Here is a 24,155-nt window from a genome sequence, read left to right on the forward strand (position 1 = left end):
CAAATACTTTAAATCGTTAAAATCGAGTACCTCAATTCGCATTTCTATCAGCAAATTCCTTCTTCATCTCAAAGAATCAGCAACCTTGTTTGACTATCCGCTGTTATGTTTCAAAGAAAAGGAATAGTTCTGCAAAAAATCAACCCACTTCATATGTATTTGATTCAACTTATTTCAACTTCCCAAATACTACAATGTTTTATAGTCAGTATACAACACAAAATACTTAAGCATTAAATAATGTCTCCATTTCTTTGGAGCTTGAACAATATCATAGAATTCTTGATCATAAATTGAATATTTTCTCTTAGCATCATTGGATTTCTTACTAAAGAAAGCTACATGTCTTCCTTCTTGATTCAAAATAGCTCTAATAGCATTTTCACCAACATCACATTCAACTTGAAAAGCTTTACTAAAATCAGGCAAAGAAAGTGTAGGCAATTTTGTAATATTTTGTTTCTATGTTTCAAAACTCTTTTGTGCTCCATGTGTCCACTTGAAATCCTTTTATCTCCTCTCATAGTCCTAGTCATATAATTACAAATAGAACTAAAAAATTTATGAACTTTCTATAAAAAACTTGCTAATCCACGAAGTGATCTTACCTCACCAATATTCTTAGGTGTAGACCAATCAAGAATAACTTTCAATTTCTCAAGATCCATCTTCAAACCATCAATGGAAATAAAAAAACCAAGATACACAATCTCTTCCTTCGTGAATGAACATTTCTTAAGGTTGATTATCAATTTCTCCTCTTTCAATTTTTGTAGTACTTGTCTAACATGTTCAAGAATGCTCTTCCTTAGTCTTATTGAATATCAAAATGTCATTCAAATATACAATCACAAATTTACCCAAGAATCATTTCAAAACCTCATTCATTAATCTCATAAAATTAGTAGGTGTATTAGTTAAACCAAAGGGCATAACCAACCACAACCACTCATATTAACCTTCATTAGTCTTTAAAATGATTTTCAATTCATCCCTTTCCCTAATTATGATCTAATGATAGTCACTTTTCTAATCAATCTAGGTAAAATACTTCACTCGAATCAAACTATCTATTATGTCATCCATTTTAGGCAAAGAAAATCTATATTTCACCGTTATCTTGTTTATAGCTCTAGAATCAGTGCACATTCTCCATTTTCCATTCTTCTTAGGTGCTAATAAAACATGTACAACACAAGGACTCGAAATTTCTCTTATCAGATCCTTCTCGAGAAATTCTTGCACTTGCCTATTCAATTCAACATTTTCATCAAGTGTCAATCTATGCAGTGCTTTATTAGGAAAACTAGCTCTAGGTATCAAATCCATCCAATGACTTATACTTCTCACCAGTGGTAAACCAACAAGTACATTATTATAAATTATGTCTTGGAATTTTTCTAACAAAGGTTCAATCTTAAGTGCATGCTCTAACTCATTTTATTTCTTAGTCTTTCTAGGAATCAAAGCAAAACAAACATTTTGTTCCTTCACATCTCTAGCAAATTGATTACCTTCAACTAAACATACTCTGACTATGGTACATTGATTCTCCTTTGGTTTCTCTACCAAGGGTATAAATATTTGTTTCTTTCCATCTATCCAAATAGTATATTGATTCTATCTACCATCATGCAAAGCTTGTCTACCATACTACCAATGTCTACCCAAAAGAATATGATAATAATCTATAGGCATAATATCATAGGAGTTCATCACAATAATTCCCAATTTTGAATTTAACAAGGCATTATTCACTTACGAGTAATTTATGCTCTTTTTGGATCCAAGTGACATGATAAGTTTTAGGATGTCTCATTCTTTGCAACTACAACTTGTTAACCATCTCCTCAGATACCAATTTGTCAAAACATACACTATCAATGATTTTCTAGCTATTTTACATCTAGTTTTGAACATACTTCTTCTTAAAATAGGTTATCCATTGATTCCCTCATTCCATGAGATTCTTCTTAACATCAGATTCTTACCATTTTTAGGCTCATTAGGCACTTCAAAAACTTCTTCACAAGCCAAAGTGCTCCTGTGATTGCCTCCAATCTTCTTCCTAGAGTTAGTACATCCAAAGGTCTTATGTCCTTCTTCTTCACAGTTATAACAAGTACCTTTAAACCAAAATATTCTTCTCTTTTTCCACCATTATTATTCCTAGTGTAACCAATATAGCCACCTCTAGTGTAGTTACTTCTTTTTCCAATAGGTTCTTCCTTCCATTCCAATTTTTCCTTATCTTGAATTGCACCATCAGATCTGCCACCTTCTCCATATGTTCTGCCTCTATGTCTCTAAAATTTTCCACCTCTTCCTCTCTGCCTTTGATCATGTTTCTTTTCCAATATTTTTTCAGCTTCAAAGTCTATTACTATGCTTATTCCACATTGTCCATCTTAACATAGCTAGTCTCATCTTGAATTGATGTCCTTAAACCATTTAGGTATATTGCCACCTTCTTAGTTTCATCATCTATATGTCCTGATCTGATATCCAATTTGCAGAGTTCCCTAGAGTATATTCTTTTCCACTCATATCTTTTTGTCTCAAATTTTGCATATTTTTCAACAAGTTAACTTGATAATCTGCATGGAGAAACTTCTTCTTCATCTTTCTAATCATATTTTCCCAAGTCTTGATCTTTTCTGTTTCCCTTTTTTGTCTCTAAGTCTGTAAATGATCCCACCAAAGTGTAGCATGACCGTTCAACTTTGTGATTTCTATCTTAACCTTCTTATTATCAAGAGTACCTTCATACTCAAAGTATTTAAATATCTTAGCAATCCAATCTAATTCAACATTAGTCTCAAGTCTTCCATTGTAGAAAGCAACTTCAAAAACAGCTCTAACATTTCCCCTAGGCAAAACTCTTAGAAGCCTTTCCTCATCTTGTTCGACCTTAGGTTCAAGGTTAGGATTTGGTGCTTCTTCTTCATCATCACTAACATCTTCAAGATGTACACCTCCTCTTCGTGATGTCTCCATAGCTTCAAGTCTCACTTCAATTTGCCTCAACATGTCCATAATAGCATTATTAACATTTCCTTTGCCACAAACCATATTGACAATAGTTCCTGCAAGATTGTAACCTTCAACAAGCTATTGCTTAGATTTCATATATGTCACCCTACAACCAAATTAACAAGGTTCTCCATGATCCAAGCCTCAAGAAAGAACTCGCTCTATTACCATCTAACGTAGGGAGGTGCAAAGAAAACTCTAAAACAACATGTGGAATAAACTCAGCTTAAACAATCAACATTCCTTGCTCAGAGTTACACATGAAAGAGTACATTTATTAAAGAAACCATAGAGAACAAAAGGCCAGATGTCACATAAATGTAGGTGTAATAATTAACTTCAAATATAGAGTAACCATAGTATGCTTGAATATGAGGCCTTCCGGGTTGCGGCCTTATAATACAAAAGAAGAATTATTTAATCCTAGAGCCTTATCTCACATATTCTATCTTTTATTATCTAAGAATCCCCTTTCCCACATCTAACTAACCTTATTTTATAGCTAGCTAAGCTAGAAGTTGGCTAGTCAAGCATTTATTTACAATTTAGGTCCATACTTGGAAGAGTAAATAAAACCCATGCAAATGGTCATATAAAGTGATGCACACTTGATAGTAGGTCCACATGTGTGTTAGGATTTGACTCTTAACTATGCAAGATGTCATGTAATCAACCAAAATTGTGCCAATTAGAACAATATGTCACACAAGGTGGAAATAGGACCACAAAGAACGATATAGAACTCGAGAAATATAGAACATAAGAATTCAAGTGCTTAGGAAGAGGATATAGGAAAAGTACTTCACATGTTGACAACTATGCATAACATGAAAATGAAACTAGCAATTACTACTTCGTGAACAACATATTGGTACATAAAATTGGAGCTATTTTTGGTTGATGCAAGACTTCTCAAAGACTCAAGATGCTCCTGAATCACTTTAGAAGAGTGAAAAAGTAGTAGCATGTTACTTGGTGGTTTTTCCCAAATTGGATTTCCATGTTAAATCTTGGTGTCATATATGTGCAAATGTTATTTTTTGATGCATATTATTTATTGTTGTTTATTTTGTGTTAATCAGTGTAAACTAAATAGAGAGCTAGTGATGAATGAATAAGTTAAATTGTTGATAAGTTGCTATATTGGTTGAGTCATTTTATAAGGTTTAATATTTTTTTTGAAGTTGTTATATGTTGAATCAGTACATCTGGACCTAAGGATAACTGATTCACCCTCCTCTTAGTTATTCTAACTATTCTAACAATTGGTATTAGAGCATTGGTGTTTGTAAGGAAAGATTGAAGAAACTTAAAGCTAAAGATCAAGATGTACAAGAGAGAGGTACCCAATCTTAACAAAGAGAACTTCCCAACATAATAATGAATAATGAGATTACATCTATCTAGATTTTGCAATATACTACCTAGAAAATGAATATATTGAATAATTAGACTCACTACTATTGAACAAATGAAGGAGAACCAGGAACATAATCAAATGATGATAGATATGGAATCTTCCCTGAGTTATGTTAAAGTTGATGATGTAAAGGAGGGAATTACTACAAATAAAATGTGGGACAAGTTGGATAAAATCCACGGAGGAGACAAAAATGTGATAAGGGATAAAATAGAAAGTTTGAGAGGCAAGTTTGATGATATGAGAACAAAAGAAGGAGAGATTGTTGCGTAGTATTGTGGTTGAATCAAGGAGGTTGTGAATGCTATTAGACACATTTGATGAGACTATGACAAGTAAGGTATTTTGGACTTTACTTCATGTCTATGCAACTAGAGTATATGCAATTTAAGAACTAAGATGTACACTTGGTAATGATCTAACCTTGGATAGTCTAATTGGTAGATTTGTTGTATTTGAATTGTCAAACTTTTATAACTATACACCTATTATTGAGTGTTTTTCAAGTTTTAACTAACCCTTGATGGATCTAAAAGAAAGAAAAAGGATAAGCGTGTGGACAATGATAGTGAATCAGATGATGATCTTGATGATCTTAAAGCATTATTAGAAAGAAGGTTACCAAGAGGAAAAAATAAATACAAAGGTAAGCTTCCTATTATCTATTTTACATGTAACAAAGTTGGTCATATTACTGCAAGATGTCTTAAAACTAATGAGAAGGAAGAAAGGAAAGACAACAAGTACTAAGGAAGGATACACAAGAGAAATAAATGAGATAACAAAGATTACAAAGGAAAAGGTAATAAATCATGTTACATTGCTGAAAAAGTTGTTTATGTTGCAATGACAGATGAATCTGATGAAGATCAGAAAACTATTTTAATTTCACATGTAAATAAGAATGATAGATGGATAACTGATAGTGGTTGTTCACATCATATGACTGGTGATACAAGTAAGTTTGAAAAGCTAGAACATTATAATGGTAGTAGTGTTAAGATTGAAAATGATGCACTATGTTATGTGAAAGGTAAAGGATCAATAATATAATGCATATTGGGTTGATGGCTTGAAATATAACTTGTTGAGTGTGGCATAACTGAATTGAATTCCAAAATAGGAAGGCCAAGATTTATGATGCTACCAGTGAACTAATTGGAAGTGGAGAGAAAACAAGAGGTAATATGTTCTATCTAGACCTATTTGGATATACTCGTCTATTTGTGCAATTTGAAGATGTTTGGTTTTGACATAAGAGATCATGTCATGTGAATTTTGATGATTTAGCATGCATTAGTAAGATGAAAAGAGTAAGAGGATTACCAAGATTGAGAAAACCTGATACATTGATGTGCAAACAATTTCAAGTGGGAACAATCAAAAAGTCTAGTTTCAAGAGCAAAGACCTATCCTTCTGATGGTATTTTGGAGTTGGTTCATACTAATTTATGTGGTCCTATTGGATTTAGAAGATATTATGATGACAAAAAAATTATTCTACTTGTTTATGATTTCTCTAGAATAATGGTTGTCATGTTTCTTAGAGGAAAATTTGATGCATTTCAAATGTTTAAGTGGTATTTGGATAGAGTTGAAAAGGAAACATGTAAGAGTCTAAAGTTCTTGATATCAAACAGGAGAGGTGAATTCGTATAAGATGAGTTCAATATACTCTGCATGCCAAAGGAATCAAGAGACAAATGAGTGCACCAAGGACTCCACCATAGAATAAGATAACTAAAAGAAGGAAAAAAGTACTAGAGAGAAGCACTAAGCACTACAATGTATACACTGAATGAAGTTTAAGTTAATAAAGGTATAAACAAAACCCCTTATGAACTTTGGTATGGCTATGCACCTAATGTCAATTATTTCAGAGTCTTTCGAAGTAAATGTTACATATTGAAAGATGCAAGGAAAGGAAAAATTGATGCAAATAGTGATGAAGGTATATCCTAGGATAATCCACTAAAAGTAAGGCATATAATTTCTAAAACTAACAAAATTGTGGAAAGTACAAATGTCAGAGTTGATGAAATTGCTAAAAAGAATGAAGCAGAATGCAAGAAAGAACCTTAATATTATAGAAATTTTGTCTACATTTATGAAGGAGAACCTAGTGCATTACTTGAACTAGGGAGAGATGATACCAAGCATTAGCATCCAAGAACTCTCAAGGTTTAGTAGACAATCTTTGTTGAGCATCAAGTTGTAGGAGCTAAGTTGCATAAGAGAGGAAATTGAACATCAGACATACAATGTCGAGTTGCAGTGAGAGATGCATGAAGGAGATATGCAAGAAAAATTGAGTGAATTACCACAATAAGAAAGAAGATTTGAACCTATCTTAGAAAAATATGTGAGAGGACACCATACACCAGACAAAATCATTGAAGATAAAGATTAGGAGTCGTGATAAGAAATGGGTTGAAAAATGATAAATGTTTACTATGTTAGTTTGAACCTAGATCAGTTAAATATGCACTTGAGAATGAAGATTGCATTAATGAAATGGACAAGGAAACTGATCAAATAGAGAAGAACAATACATGGACATTGGTACTAAGAACAAGTGACAATAATACGATTGGAAGAAAGTGACTATTCAGAAGCAAGGCGAACAAGAAAGATGAAGTCACAAGGAACAAATCAAGACTAGTTTGTAAGGGATATGCACAAGAGGAAGGAGTTGAGTATGGAGATACATTTTCCCCAGTTGCAAGATTGGAAGAAGTGACAACTTTGATTGCATATGCTACGTACAAATGATTCAAAGTATATCAAATGGATGTCAAATCTAAATTTTTGGATGGAATCTTGGAAGAAGAAGTCTACATTGATCAACCTTAAAGATTTTTCATTCAACTAAGTAACATCTATTTTCACCTTCTTATTATCAGAAGTGCCTTCAAATTCAAAAAAAAAATCATCTTAGAGATCCAATTTAGAAAAGCATTAGTGTCTAATCTTCCATCATAACTTGTGACTTCAACAACAGGCTTTGAATGTTCCCTAGACAAGACTTGCAACAATATTTCCTTGTCGTATTTTACCTCAAGTTCAAGATTAGGGTTTGGTGTTGCAAGGGCTCCATCATCATCACTAACATCATCAAGATGTACTCCTCTCCTCTGGGATGTCTCCACAATATCTAATCTGGTTGTTATTTGTTTGAACATGTCCATAATAGCATTATCAACATTTCCTCTACCTCAAATCATTTTGAACATGCTCCTCCAAGATCGTAACCCTCTACAAGTTATAGGTCAGACTCGAATCTACCTCCCTACAATCAAGATCAATTAGGGTTCTATATGATCTAATCTCCACAAGGATGAACCTCACTTTGATACCACTTGATGCAAGGGATGATCAGATAATTAGGGCAAGAAGTACACCTAACTATCAAACCACCTTAGAGAGTAAACACAAGGGAAGAAAAACACATAAAACAACACTAAGAAGAGAGAGAGATATAAATATTTTATTGATTCATCAAATGATCCACAAACATTCCCTATCATAAGGCCTTCCTTGTTGTAGCCAACAAAATGATTTACATGTTACAAATTGAGATCCACAATCTCACTGTCAATATGGCTCTATATGCTCCTTATTCCTATTCCTTCTAAGACTCCCTTCCAAAACATACTACTTGACCAAATCCTAGACACCTTTATCTATACTTGCCAAAATGACTTATAGAACATTCTAGATCTTCACATTAGAGAAGGTTGACCACATAATGATCTACACACATCTCAATGAATGATTTTTACATTAAATGGACAACTTAAAATAAATGAATAAGTCATCTCACAAAATAACCAATGTATACAAAAGCTCGACCAAAGAAAGACTTAGACACAACTAAGCATCGTGAAAAATAACCACCAAACAAACTTGGCCAATATTGCGCTCAACAAATACTAGTGCTTGTCATACACTAGAACTCGACCAACACTAGACTTCAACTCACTTGAAACTGCAACTCAACCAACACTAGAACTCAAACTCAGAGAAAGTTGCAACTCGATCAACAATGGAACTCGACAAAAAAATAAGACAAGCAAGATAGAAAAGAAACAAAGGATGCTCTTGCATCAATAGTTAGGGTTGCATTAGAGAATGAGAACTATATAAATGCTATGAATGAAGAGATTGATCAAATTGAGAAGAGCAATACATGGACATTAGTACCAAGACCTGTAGATAATAATATGATAGGAGCAAAATGGATTATTAGAAATAAGCTTAATGAAAATGGAGAAGTTGTGACAAACAAGGCAAGACTAGTTTTCAAAGGTTATGCCCAAGAAGAAGGAATAAATTATGGTGAGACTTTTGCACCTGTAGTGAGATTGGAAGGAGAGAGAACATTGTTGGCCTATGCTACCTACAAGAAATTCAAGGTTTATCAAATGGATGTCAAACCTATATTTTTAAATGAAATACTTGAAGAAGAAGCCTACATAGAACAACTTGAAGAATTCATTGAACCTTATCATAGGAACATAGTTTGTAAGTTGAACAATGCATTGTATGGACTGAAACAAGCACCTAGAGCATGATTTGAAAGGTTACATTCTTATTTGATTAAGATTTAATTTGCTAGAACAAGTGAAAACAATAATCTATAAGTAGATATTTGAAATGTGAATTTGATGGTATGGTGTTGATTGTTGAAATATTTGTAGATGAAATTATATTTGGATGAAATGACATGTTATGTAAGACATCTGGTGATAAAATGAGGACAAAATTTGGGATGTTAATGTTTGGTGAGATCAAACCTTTCATTGGATTACAAGTTCATCAAAAAATGAATGGTATGTATGTTACTTAGACTAACTATGTTAAGGAAATATTGAAGACATTTGGAATGGAGGATTCTAAGCAAGTCGATGCACCTATGGTGACTAGAATGAAATTGTCAAAGGAAGATAGATCTATAGAAGTAAATGAAACACATCCATGATTGGTAAATTACAACATGTTGTACATAGTAGACTAGATATTGCACATGCTATTGGTATAGGTGCAATGTTTTCATCTAACCCTAAGGAGACACACATGACTATTATAAAGAGGATGTTTAAATATCTTAAAGGAATTGAAGATCTTGGCCTATGGTATAAGCAAGATGATGACTTTAATTTCAAAGTCTATACAATTGTTGATTGGGATGGTAATGTTGATGATAGAAAAAGTACTAATGGTGGAGCTTTCTTTTTAGGAGAAATATTGATTACATTGACAAGCACGAAACATAGTTGTATCTCATAGTCTACTATTGAAGCTTAGTATGTTGTTGTTGCAATCAATTGTTTAAATATTATATAGATTAAGCAACTATTTGAATGTATGCAAGAAGAGATAATCGAGTATGTTACTATTTATTGTGATAACATTAGTGTAATAATTATATCAAAAAATCTAGTGATGCATGCAAAAACAAGACATATATCATTCAAGTATCATTACTCGAGGGAGAAAGTACAAAAGAAACAAGTAAGGCTTGAATATGTGGAGTATAAAGAATGAACCGAATACATATTTACTAAGTCATTGCTTAAGGATGCTTTTGAGTATCTAAGTGGTAAACTGGGGCTCTTGCTCTTGTCCATAATTCACTAGGTGAAGATGCATACTGCATCAATTCGTGGATTAATGGAAATATCTTTATGGAGTTAATACAAAGAGTTCACACCTTAGGAAAATTTATGAAGTTGTAATGAAATTATACATACAAGGTACAAGGATAACTACAAGGTTTTGTAAGTTTCACATTGGAACTTATAATGACCTTTGGCATTGTTGTCAAAGGGGAGACAATCAATGTAAAATCAATGGAGAGAATAAGTGAGACAAGTAAAGGGGCAAAATACCAGTAAGTAATTATGTTCAAAGGGGGAGATGGGATTCAGTAGAAGAAGGAGAATAAATATGGAGAGAGTCAGTAGAAGGAGAAGAATAAGTCAAAGAGAGAGTAAATGACTAAGAGGAAGAAGATGATGTCAAAGAGAATGATGCTGCTTTTGAAAGCGTTACAAAGAACCTAATGATGAAGATTTGTGAATTGAATAGTTGTATTTTTGTCAATGCATACATTTGATTATCTTATATAATGCTTTATAATGTAAAATCATATGTTATGTGTTGCCATCAATGCCAAAGGGGGAGATTGTTAGCCCCAATTGGTTATGCGATTGAGAATGCTATGAATGTATGTAAAAGAGTCATTGAATCAGTTGTTATATTGTCTTCGATGTCAAGTCTTAGTTAATTGGACATTTTGCTAATTTAGTAGAGTGTTGTATCAAGTTGATTGATGAAGAGGATTTGAAGAAAGTATGTTGATGGCATAGTCCACATATATGGTATTCAATGAACACTTGAATGAGTTGCATAGTGATAATGTAATGTTGGTTTGATTATTTTACAAACATGTAACATTGTAATGTGACGAGCTATATAAGCTACACTGAGTGACCAGGCTAAAGAAGGAAGATGGTGTACATCGATTGATTACAATGTTCTACAAGCGTTTGGCTAAGTGAAGTGGAAGTTCAATGTTACTTGAGAATGTTTAGTATTGATTGAGTGATGTTTTGGCTGAGTGAAAAGTTGTGTTCATCAAGTATGAGCAAGAAGAATGAGTTTTTAAATATGGAATTTGAGGCCTACTTTTGGTGGAAATAAAGAATGTTCAAGAATTCCAAAGGCATGAGTTAAAGTTTGTTACATGATCAATGACAAGAGAAATACAATGAAGATATAATGATGGAGATTGAAGGAGGATAAGGACAAGCACAAAGTTCAATGAAAGTTATATTTTCTAGGTGATTACATGCAATGAATCTGAGATCAACGATTATGATTAAGCAATAATAATTGGAAGAATATGGAAGCACAAAGACTATTATTTAAGGAGTAGTTGAGAAAGTTTTTGGTTGTTGGTTGGATATTGATCGAATGCTAAGGATGGAGATCAAAGTGGGAAGTTGTTGAAGATAAAAGAAGTAGGGTGAACCAGGAAGAGCAATGAGAAGATCTAAGCATAAGAGTGAAATAGGGAAGGTGTGAATCAACTGGTAAAGAAATTGGGAGGAGATCAGAAAGAGAGCGAATGAAAAGGAGATTTGAATAAGCAAGGTAGTGCTAAACCTAATAGATCAATTTATATTGTTACTTTATAATCATTATAGTAGAAAAATATCATTAACCAAGTGGACCTAAAAAGTCTATGAAATCCTATATGGTAACATTGATTAATGGTGTTTATAAGTCCTTTAGAGGAGATCACTTTTTAGATAGGATCAAGGAGTGATAAGGTCTAGATGATCTTTTGGTGTAAATCTTCTAACAAGGCCATATTAGCAATGTGTATGTAAACCTTTAACAAGCTAACTCTTAGCAAAGCTCATTTCGAAAGAGTGAAAATATTGAGTTGCCAGTTGTAGGTATTTTTTTTCCCTTTACAGTGTTTCCACGTAAAAAATCATGGTGTCAAATGTGTGAATGTTGTTATGTTGCAAGTTGATTTTCATGTTATTTACTTTTTATTGCAGCTTGGTAATAACTAGTAAATAGAATAATTATATTATGATATTTGGGAACAACATAAACAGTGAATAATTGTTTGGAAGTAATTTGATTATAAGTGTTAATTGTGAAGTTAAATGAGATCACTGAGTGATTGCTTTTGATGTTTTTTTAAGTTTGTTTGGTACCAAAGTGTTTGAAGGGATTGTAGGATAGCTAGACATAATTGATTCACCCCCCCCCCCCCCCCCCCCCCCCCCCCCCCTCCCCCCTCTCAGTTATCTAACAAATGCTCCATGCTAGGATTAGGATCACAAGGAAGCATGGTGGTCTCATAAAGATTCCTAGGAAAGAAGGATGATTTGAGATCAAAAGAACCTACGAGCCTACAACTTATTCTAACTAGAATACTATAAATGAGACTAAAAAAGATAAAGATCATGCACAAAGGAAAACTAACAATGTACAAGAACACAAAAATGAAAGTGTAAAAGTAAGCTACAAAATGCAATGCATTTTTTTAAAAATGTTTTCCATTTATGATAAAAATGCAAGCTAATGCTAAAATGATGAGTACTAAATGCATTGTATATTTTTCTTTTTATTTTGTGATTTTTGATTTAATACAAGATCCAAATAAAGAAAGTGTTATTATGAATGCAATTTTCAACTACCAAATCAAGAAGACGCTTATGCAAAGATGTGTAACAAAGAAAGTTCATCAAAATATAACATCAAAATTAAAATAATGTGTGTGGGAGATGGTGTTATGCTAATTATATCAATTGTCCTAAATTTTTATGCCACACCAGGGAAAGTAAAATGACCTTCAAGCATAACCCTTCAAAAGGGTTCAAACTAGATGGACACAACGCTATGAGGGTACAAGGGTGACAATATAAAATATATGTTCACTATCAAGATCTAGACTCCAAGGGCAACTATCTATCAATTTTTTTTACCTTGATTATTATATTATCGATTGATTTGATTGAGTGATTATCAGGTGTGAGTAAACTAACTAAATGAGATGTAAGCAATGAAAGAACTTGTATAACAACTGAAAATATGCAATAAATAGATATGAAAATAAGTGGTAAATATAATGAAATGATGAAACAAAGCATAAAACTAACCTTGTAAGCCAATGAGGAGAAAAACTTAGATATGCTTGAAACTATTGTAAAAACTTTTGAACTCTAAAACTGTTCTAGATCAGAGACCTACAAATTGATATTTTTGAATTTTGTGAATTTGGGGGTCTCTGGACAAGGACAAATTGGAGCTTAGGGATAAATTGGAGGTAACAGATGACCTAGGTAAGCGATGAGGTCTTCCCTTATCCACCCAGCACAAAATCTTGAGATCTAGAGATAAATCTACTACCAGGAACACTAGTTATAAAATTTGAGTCCCGCGGTTTTGAAATCTATAAATCTACACTTGGGAGCAAGAAAAAAAGGTATTTTGTTGGCAGGGAGGGGCTTGCTTTAGTCAAGCCCCATTTGAAGAATCAACCTTAAACAATAAAGCATAAATAAGCAAGACCAATATAAGTATCCACCTCACTTGTCAAACCTCCATGAGAGGATTCATATCGACCATCCACGAAGATGATGTCTCAATAATGATGTAAGATCTCTCCATAAATGCAAATAGATCTATTAACACCAAATAATATATCCGTGAATGAAGATATGCTCTTGAATGTCTGAAGGATTAAACTCTTGAATACTCCTTGAAAGCTTGCTTGAATGGATGATACATCGGATGATTTTAATTCTCAAATGAATGCTCAAAGGACAATAATGGATGCTTGCAGATGCCAATGAATTTCTCACAAACATAATGGATTGTCATAGATGGCCAAATGAAGGGAGAAGATTTTATTTTATAGCAATTTCAAAAAAAAAAAGTTTGAGAAGGGTGGACTCAAGAAGGTGGTAAATAATTAAAAAACCAAAAGTCAAAACCTTGATCCAAGGAAAAATACCATGAGTAAGAGATGATCTCACCCCTTAACAGAGGTTAGGGATGAAGTTTTTCCTTACTTAGGGGTCATGGATGACCTAAACCTTTACTCCAAGGAAAGGATGTACATCGAGATCTTAGAGATAGAAAAATAACATCTATAAAAGGGCCATAAACTCCACTACACGAGAAATTAGAACATAAATACATTCACAAACCTAGGACCACACAGGGGAGAGTTAAAAGATCTTCTAATGTATGTGCTTCAATTTTAAAATAGTACAATTACATTAATATTTATCTAACAAATTTTGAATGATTAATATGTGTTGAGTAACATAGCCTACATTATTAAATAAATAATAAATATCAGTATAAACAGTCATTTTTTAAGTTATTTGTCAAATGCATCCAAACTTTAGGTCAATAAGTGATAAGAATTTTAATAAAATGAGGCAACAAAAATGTCTATCCTTCTGTCTCTACAAATTTGATCCAAACCAAAAGATCTCATTTCATTTTCCCGCTTTCCCATTTTGTTGCTTGGATTCTGAATACATTCGAAGTCATAACTCGGTGGAAAATTTGAAGTCTGTTAAAGATTCTTCAGTCTTTCTGCTGGCCGCTACCAGAATCTAGGGTTTGGTGGGGTTTGGAGTGAGATTTTAGAGCTTTCCTTGTTGTGGACGGGAACATCTACAGGTAAGTCGAGGAACCACCTTACATGTTTGTAGTGAAGGCATTTAAAATCAGATTACAAGACAATTTGTTTATTTATTTCTGAAGAATTGCTAATTTCAAAATATCGTATAAAATACCTTTCTGTATTCCATCTCAAATCGTCGAAGTTCATTTCGCTTGGCTAGTATTTCGGCTTATACCTCCTTAAGGTTCTCTGAAGAATCTTCAAAAGAGTCAAAGGCTTTGCACAAATAGGTCAATGGTATAGCTCGCACTCTTAAAATAATCGTCGCTTGTAATAGAATGAAATGTCTCAATATATTCCATATTGAGGGTACTGGACCAAACTAATATAGATTGAATTTAAAAAGTTCGTATACAATATACTCCATATATGTGTGTGCCTGCTTTGAATTTAGAGACTTTACATGGCTGAAGGCCTTCAATTGTTTAAAAAAATGCAGCATCGGGATCCTTAGTCATATCCAACTGTGTAGTAAAATAGTTTTATTTAAGAGTCAATATAATACAATTTCAAGGCCAATACCAACCAATAACATCATGGCCTAATGGTGAACACTGTATTGATTGATGAATCCAGATTATAGAGTTGAAAATGTAAGAAATACATTCTAACTGAACTAACTTTACCAGTCTTTTCACTATCTTCCTGCAAAACTGCAGAACCAATTAAAATCCAAAATCTCAAATAAAACATAGAATATTAAACTTTTCAACCTTCAATTTATTAATATTCCCATTAGCTGATATATATTAGATCTCTGCAGGGTTAACTTCAATACCTCTAACAATTTGATATAGAACAATGTCAGGTGTCAGAGAAAAGTAGTAAAATGTGATACTGCACCATCAGGAAAAAGCATTTCCATTTTGGATCATACGACATATTTGCTTCTAACATATTTTAGAGCTCCAGGCATTTTATAGCCCATTCTGATGTCATTCTTGGGTAAAATAAGTAGCAAATACATTTCAAAAAAGTCAAAATTGACCCATTATACAGTCTGTATATGCTACACAGTAAATATTGACTTGCAGAAAACAAGACAACCCCATCTTCTCATTGTTTTCCTTTATAATATTGGTATTAACTGTATTTCATATTAGTGACCTTGATTTTTGATGATATTTTCTTATGTCCATCCAACATGCTATCCTCATCATTAATAATCAATTTGTGGAGTGAACTATAGTGTCTGCCAGTAACACACATGAAAATGATCTCTTTCCAAAAAAAAAGGTTAATCCTAGAGTTTCACTTTTGAATACGATGATCAGTGGAATTCTCAGCCTTCACAAATTGGCAAAAGTTTACATTGAGACATTTGTGCAAAATTAACAATGCTATATCACTACTTTTAAAATCAATGCACACAAGAAACTTAACAACATTACAAAGTTACATATTTGATTTCATGTCTTTAAAATACCTGTATGGATAGGCCATAATGACTATTTGCCTTCTACTCAAAATAAAGAAGCCACAAAAAATAAAAAACATACATTAATTACACTCTTAATTGAGCTTCAATCATGTGAGGAATCTTTCAATTAACTAAGCCAATAAACCAACACATTGTATTATGCACGATGTAGTGTTAAAGGAAGACTCAGTTGATATAAGATTAGGATGTCCTCTTACAGGGAGATTCAGTTGATATAAGATAGGATTTCCTCTTAAAGACAGATTCAGCTGATATAAGAAGCCCTAAATTTTCTTTATGTAGGTGAAGTGACTCTAGCAACTATCCTAACTTCAGCTTGTTCTCGTGTGATAGTTACCCCAAATAAATGAGCCACTTGCTTTTCTACCTGCAAGAAATGTGTCAGTGAAAACTTCTAATGAATATACGAGACAACCTCAAGCTAGGATTGAACTTGCAATATCTGCCTTGTGACTGGCAGGCCTTCCAAGTGGCAGAGGCCTAATGGTCACATTTCTATTGAGAGAATCCTCACGAACATTAACAAAAAATATATTTTTTAATAGGCACAACAAGCTTGCTGAAAGATCAGAATCTAGCATCATAAATTGGAATCCTTATAATAGATTCAACTACATACATTTCAATATGATAAAAAGGCATTTCTTTCATTCTTACCTAAACAATGTTGCAAACATAGTACTTACAGTGCCCAGATTTGACAGATCAACTTCCATGTCCGTGCCCTTGGATTCCAAAGCCTTTTAGAGCAGTTAAGTATATAATCAGAAAAACCTTAATTAAATTTACTTGAGCAAGGTGAATTAGCATCTTGCACATGTTAAAAGTAAAATTAATTTACACATCAGTAAGAAATATGAACAAATTTATTGTCATGGTGGAGGAATCTATAAATTCCAACAACATGTTCCAAGATCTAAAATATTGAATCTTTCCACCGATCCCCAAAGAAAGAAAGTATATTCCTTGGATGTGTTTAGACTCATTGTTCTATGCAAATTTTCGAAGAAAATAACTAGGCTACCAGGTTCAACAACAAACATGACCACACATAAGATAGATTGGTCTCAGTTTAGATGTAAGAATAGTTCGTAAGTGGGTATCTACATGGATTACGTGCAGCTTTGAACCCCAGAAAATATTACTAGCAATGAGAGATATGACAGTGAGGAGGTTGGTATTGGATAATCAAACCAAAATTCGGGGCTCTTTGGGGGTTAGAAGTGTTGTAGGTAAAGTAGGAGGCACATTATCCATTTGAATGCTCTTCCTTCTCCTAACTGTGTGTGTGTGTGTGAGAGAGTTCCATTCGAATGCTCTTCCTTCTCCTAATTTTGTGCGTGCGCGCGCGCGCGCGTGTGGGTGCGTGTGCGTGTGCTTGTTTGTGTGTGTGTGTGTTTCTAACTTATATGGTTCTTTACACCCTAAGGATTTGATAGATTAGATTATTGAACTAGAAGATTACTTTGAGATTGACGATGCTAAGGGTCCACAAAAGGTTAGCTTAGTACAAACTAGGTTGAAGGGTCATGCTACCTTATGGTGGAAAGAGTTACAAAAGGATAGAGAAGATAATGGTGAACCTAAGATCACTAGGTGAAGAGTTATGACTTCTAGACTTAAGGCCAAGTTCATATTGGAGGACTATGAAATAGAATTTTTCGTGAAATTGTAGAATCTGAAACAAAAAGATTTGAGTGTAAAAGAGTACATTGAGGAGTTTTACAAGATAACAATCAAATTTGGACACCGGGAGTCATCAAAGGAGAAGGTGGATAGGTATATTAATGGTTTGAGACTTAATATTCAAGACGAGTTAAGTATGTTGAGGATTTGTGCAATTGAAGATGCTTATCCTTATGCCTTGAAGACAAAAGATAAGCTGAAAAGAAAAGAAAACAATCCTAAGGGAAGGGATAGGCAAGTTGTTGATAAGTGCAAAGAGAAGTTTGTAATTGAGGAAGAACTTGGTCAAAGGATTCTTAGGAGAGAGTGACAACAAAGAGTTCAAAGTTACATGTTCAAGTGTGGAAATGTTGCACATAAAACTTATTGATGTTGGGAGGGATATAGCGAAGGTAAAGGAAAACAAAACCTAGTGGTACTAATGAAGCAAATTGATGATGAACCTATTGAAGGTATAGTTGCACGTAAGACGAGATTCTCTCTAATGTTTGAGAGATTAAAGTTGGGAAAGAAGGAATTTGAGCATGTTCAGACAGAGATATTGTTCCAAACTATTTGCATATCAGGAGATAAATACTTCAAGGTAAAAATGGACAATAGTAGTTCTAATAAATTTCTATTAGAGGAGATGGTACATAATATTTGAGTAAGGAGACTTAAGCACTCTTGTTCTTATGAGATAAGTTGGTTTTAGGATGATCATATGGTGAAAGTTAGAAAGCAGTGTTGGCTTAAGTTCAAAATTGGACCTTAGAAGGATGAGTGTTATTTGATGTGGTTAACATGAGTGCTTGCCATGTTATACTGGGTAGAACTTGGCAGTATGATATTGGAGCTATTCATGATCCAAAGGACTATAGTTTTGATTGTGAAGGATGACAAGAAACTTACGTTGATTCCTTTGAAGGAAGAAAGAAGAAATACCAGGACATTGAGTGTTATGAGGACTTACACCTTCCAAGATTAGACTGATACGTATCAGAGGATAGAAAGTGATATGTAATAGGTGGTTACAAATGCATCTAAGGTCTTGAGTGTGTAGAAGATTGAATCTAAACCAGTGCAGTTGGTTAAGGTTGATGTCTACAACATTGGGCTGCAACAATAGAGTACAAGAGTGGTATCAAATGAGGTGAATGATCTCGTGAGTAGATTAGAGACAAGAAAGTTGTTGAATAATGATAGAGGTAAGGGGAAACAAACAATAATATCATCTATTTGAGTGACAAAGGTGGAAGAAATTTGTGTGGGATGAATGATTTGAGAAGAGGTACTTGAAGCAGTAACAAAGTAGTTACTTGATTATGGATGGTATACTATTGGGTTTGTGTATTTGGATAGTTAATGTATCCATTTATGGAGCACTAATTCGCAAAAAGTGTTATTCACAAACAAAGAAGATATGTGGGTTAAGAACGAGCCTAGGATTTATGTCTTGAATCCCATTAGATGTTCATAAGTTCCTCTTATGGAACATCTTCTATTCACCTGGGGTGTTCAATGCTAGAGCATCCTTGGGTAGTTGGCAATCTTGCATCACCTCAAAATATTTTCTTCCTGTTTCTATTCTTGAGATCATTCCAATTGGCTCATTACATTATGTGTTCCTGATGGGGATCATATGTTTGGCTTTGCAACTTGCCTTGATGTTCTGTAATGAATTTATCTCTTGATTGGTCGGTCCTAGATTGGTCTTCTTGTTCTAACGGCCAGGTTGGCATGAATTGGCTTGCGATGGTGTTTTACGATCACAAAAGCTAAGTGGCACATTGTTCTATATTCTTACATATGTGATCAACCTCCCTGTGTGTTCACATGACATGATATATCTATTTGGGGTGTTCACATGTATTTGGGTTTTGACCTATATCATTTAATACATTTTCTTTATCTTGGGGATTGCGATTGAATCAGACGACTCGTAGCTGTCAATCTCGTATGTAAGTAGGTTGGTAGTTGTTGTTTAAGGAGGGATGATGGTTGATGGCCAAGGGATCTGGATAGTGATGATCTGGAATAGGGCTTAGTAATGAGGCATATATATTATGAGAATGTAAACTGCATGCTAAGGCCAATTGAATGTAATCGATTCCTGTGATTAGTGAGAATATCAGTTGTTTCCTATTTGCTGGTGTTGAATCTTTGAATTTTCTGTTGTGTGGTCTCTAGCTGCAAGGTTGGACATCTCCCTTGGGGATTCCCTTGCCTTGATTGCATCAGTCTCATCATCTGTTATACTGACCTGTAAAGTAGTGCCAAACTTGACTTCCAGTAGTTTTATAAGGACATATTCTAAAACCTTGGACACATAGTGGATAGGATATGGCATGCATATAATTAGATATGAAAATTTAAGAAATGGTTTACAAGAATACCAAAAAGCACAGTCATTTATAATATTATTAATGTGAATATAAACTTTAAAGTAAGCATTTCTATTATTATCAATAACAAGAGATGTAGGATAAGTGTAACAGGGACAAGGATACTATTATAATCAAGTTACACAAATTGAAATAAATGATTAAGGATACAACCTTAGCATCCAAAAACATAGTCAATGAAAGATACGAACATGGGGGGTAGGGATGTGGTCTGCTTCCCTATACTAGAGTTTCACAGGGACTGATTATTGTTAATACATGAAAAAAGAAAGTAGCATCCCATGCAAGGGTAGAATAAGTGGTATGGAATTTAAGAAGTTATAAAAATCCAGATATATAGATGAAAAAACAAGGGTAAGGTTTTATTGAATGATACTAATAGTCACCTGAAGATGTAAGCCTAGTTCTGGGGACATAGTGGCATTCCATGTACTTGAGTTTTCTGCATATGGCAATTACATGATGGAACAAACTAGCAGCCTACACATACTAACTCAGAAAATAGAATTTCCACATCCATTAATCAGTTCACAAACCCTTCGAGTTTGAACTGTTAAAAAATACACTTAGGCCCAAAACTGTGAAAAATAATCTCAATAAGCTCAAAAGGCATTACATACTATGTTTGAATAGAGGTGTTTTTCCTGTCTTTACAAGGGTAGGTGCTTTGTCTAAATTTTATTATTTTTCCTTAAGTTATTTATTTTATGTTATTGATTTTTAAGTACAAATGGATGGTATATTATACTGGCCATATCCAGTATTTCTTCTAGCTTTACCCGAGTCATACATTGACAAGGATATGGGACAAGCACCTCTAATCCATCAGGATAAAGCTCATGTCTAGCCATATCTGGTCCATTCCTGGATCTAGATGAAGGGAAAATGACTCTAATTAATGCAACAAAAATATCCAGTAACACATCTCTTATATAAGATATTCTGATTGAATTGGGTCCTCTAAATAAAAATATTATAAACTGTGATACTCGTAAATTCTTTTACTGCAATCCTGCTTATCTGATATGGCATAATCCATGTTTACATAAAGCCTAAAGGCTAAAGGACATGGAACTAAGCAACAAAGAAACTCAAAGATAAAATTAAACTTGTGATAAATGTAATTCTATCTTCAAAACCTCGACAAATTATTATACATTTGGGATTATAAATTTTGATAGTTTTATGTTGATATGTAAATAAAAAACAAAAATTAGAAATCCATTGCCTGCTTTTCATTATTAATATTGATATCAAGGTCCTTAGCTATAATGTTCTCCAAATAACCTTTCACTCTCAAACTCTGGGTCCTGTAGTAGAAGTAGAACTAGGGTATGCTTTTGTACAGATTTGGCATTTTAGTCAATCATAAATTATGTGCCAGAGAGTTGTATACTTTGTTGCAGCAAGCTATAGATATCTGTGGATCCTATTGGGAAGAAATAAATCTACATTGCATCTGTATGATGCTCATGTATGATTCATCCAATTGTCAGTATTGAGATATACGGTCACTAGTTGCAAATCATGGAATTGTTTAGTTTTAGATATTGGATTACAAGCTTGTGAACTGTGCCTTTGTTTTCCTCAAGCTTCGAAACGCATAAGTTTAGGAAGAGACATATTCTACTATTCATTTTTCTGTTATTTTTATGTAAGGTTTGGTAAGGGATATGTTCTCATGTTTGTTTGACAGCTCTTCCTTCTAGCTAGGGGAAAACTTCTTTATATGGCAACAATTTGAATGAAGTGATTGGTGGCAGTTCTTTGGTATGTCTTTCTGTACATATTTACTAATGAAAAAAATTGTCTGATGGAATGCCTATGTCTTTCATTTCTTTTAGTGTATGCTTTAATTATCATGATTTTTCATTACATTTAATTAACTTTTCTGATCTTTTTGCATTTGTGTTTCTGTATGTGTTCCTGAGAAGGACTATTTAAATTTGTTTCCAAGATGACATATTTAGGCAGTCTTATGTAGAAGATTCATACATTATTGATAAATTAATCCTCTGTACAGGTTGTTTTTCCTAACTGTCAAATATGCATCTAAAGGTTTTCAAACAAATTAATCCTCTTTACAGTTGTTTTTTCTCCCTACATTCTGATTTTTACCACCAAACTTGATGAATTCAGCTGCTCTTTGAATATTAGGCTGAATTTGATGTAAATAACCTCCTATTAACTACAGAATTCCGATTTCCTTAAAAAAACTCAGAGGCTAGTGGTTGTCAATTTGATGCTTTCACAATATCCCCATTTTGTTTTGATGTACCATGTACAGAGGATCAATATTGCTATTCCAGATCTGCAAATAGAAGGCTCGATTTCCTTACTGGGTCTGCACCAAAACTCCTAATTATCTATATCCACTTATAAGCTTTCAAATAATTTACCAAATTCAAATTGCTGGGAAGTTGCTTCTGCCTTTTTGTAACATGCTAAAAATTTGGAACTAATTTACTGAATTATAATATAGGATTCATAACAATCTCAATCAATTGAAAGGAAGTTACAGTTAAATCAGTTATTCTACTCTTTCACATGAAGGAAAATACAAGTTACAAAAACTACTATTCCAAATAATTCAAAACTACCATTCAAAATAACTGCTTAGAAAATGTATGACTAACAGCTACTAACTACCATTTCAATTTCATTTACAATCCAACATCTTTACTGAAGAAATAATTAAATACATGAAAGTAACGTAAACATCAAAAGTAAAGTGCAAAATAAACAAGGAAAAGGGTACCAGATTATATATGATTGATGACACTGAGTTGTGCAAGCCTTGGCATCTGAAAGAGAGGAGAAGCATTGTAATGGGCTTAACCTCCCAATTGCAGACCCTTATTATCCCCACACAATCTCCAATGAGAAAGGCCCTCCCTACCTTGGGAGTTGGCCTGGGACACCCTTATCTAGCCATTGAGCATTTTGGTGTTAGAGTGTCAGCCAGTCAATTGATGAGGCTGTGGGCACTTTCTAATCAGCCTATCTCACAATTGCCAGCACTCCGAGCTTTGGAGATCATAGTGGCAATCATGCCTTTAACTACCTTGGCCGAGGTTTTCAGATGGGCAACTTGGATGCCCGATCACCCACCGCTCGACTTGACAACAAAAAATATACAGGGGTTTCGATGAGCTAACTTAGTTGCTGTTTTTATAAATGTTATTATTGATGTAATATGTGTTCTGACATTGCAGGATTATTCCCACTCGCTCTCTTTGGATCTTGACCATATTGGTCCTTCACACAAGTTTTATTAAATGCTTCCTATTCTCTGATTACTTATACATTTGCCATTTTTCTTGCCTGTTCCGGCCTATGGCATCATAAGTAGATTGCTCTTTCTTACTGATCAATAATTTAAACATATGGGCAGTATCCTATCTTAGGAATATATTGATTATATCCCTGGATGGGATCAACAATTGCCTCAAACATAAGAAACTTGGATTCATAACTTCATCAAAGGATCAGCTTATCGAATTCAATCATGATAATTCAAAAGTTGTACCAAAGGTGTGGCATATCGAAACAACATAAAGCTTGGAGAATCATTTCATTCGGCTCTAGTTTACAGATTAAATGATATGGCCGGCTCTAAGCAATAAGCAGCAAGCTCAGATATTAAACAATAGGCAGCATATACTGTAATTAAAACAAGGAGCATGACCTGATTTAGTTGGCATGGCTTTGTACGATTTTGGTTGGTGCCCGAGCTCCAAACTTTCAACGATATCCAATGCATGATACTGATTTTGAATCACAAATTCCGCATAAACAGAGCTTTGCTGCTGTTTACATCCACCCTCTTGGGTTCAAGCAGAGGCAATATCAAAGTCTTGATCGGTATCGAGTAGAGACAAAACAATTAACTAGAAGGAACTGTGGTGTGAAAAAATATGAAAAAGAAGAAGCGAATGCTGCTTGACATGACAGAGAGTGTATATT

General features: G+C 33.7%; 1 protein-coding gene and 1 pseudogene across 6 annotated transcripts in view; one reads left to right on the top strand and one right to left on the bottom strand.

The window, feature by feature from the left end:
• Positions 1-2,389: 2,389 nt before the first annotated feature.
• LOC149534131 (chaperone protein dnaJ 15-like) overlaps positions 2,390-24,155 on the bottom strand; it is a 37,440-nt pseudogene continuing 15,674 nt past the window's right edge.
• LOC149534132 (uncharacterized) overlaps positions 14,435-24,155 on the top strand; it is a 31,496-nt gene continuing 21,775 nt past the window's right edge. For 2 of the 6 annotated variants that reach the window (XM_089805087.1, XM_089805086.1), the window contains exons 1-2: positions 14,448-14,674; positions 21,886-21,959. The gene's annotated coding sequence lies outside the window, so the exon portion shown is untranslated. Of the gene's footprint in view, positions 14,675-21,885; positions 21,960-24,155 lie in introns of all 6 variants that reach the window. The other 4 variants (XM_089805090.1, XM_089805089.1, XM_089805085.1 and 1 more) reach the window with 3 other exon arrangements.

Source organism: Cupressus sempervirens, chromosome 10, assembly GCF_028749045.1.
Source record: "Cupressus sempervirens isolate cs-2001-9-10 chromosome 10, ASM2874904v1, whole genome shotgun sequence".
In the NCBI taxonomy this organism is placed as follows: domain Eukaryota; kingdom Viridiplantae; phylum Streptophyta; class Pinopsida; order Cupressales; family Cupressaceae; genus Cupressus; species Cupressus sempervirens.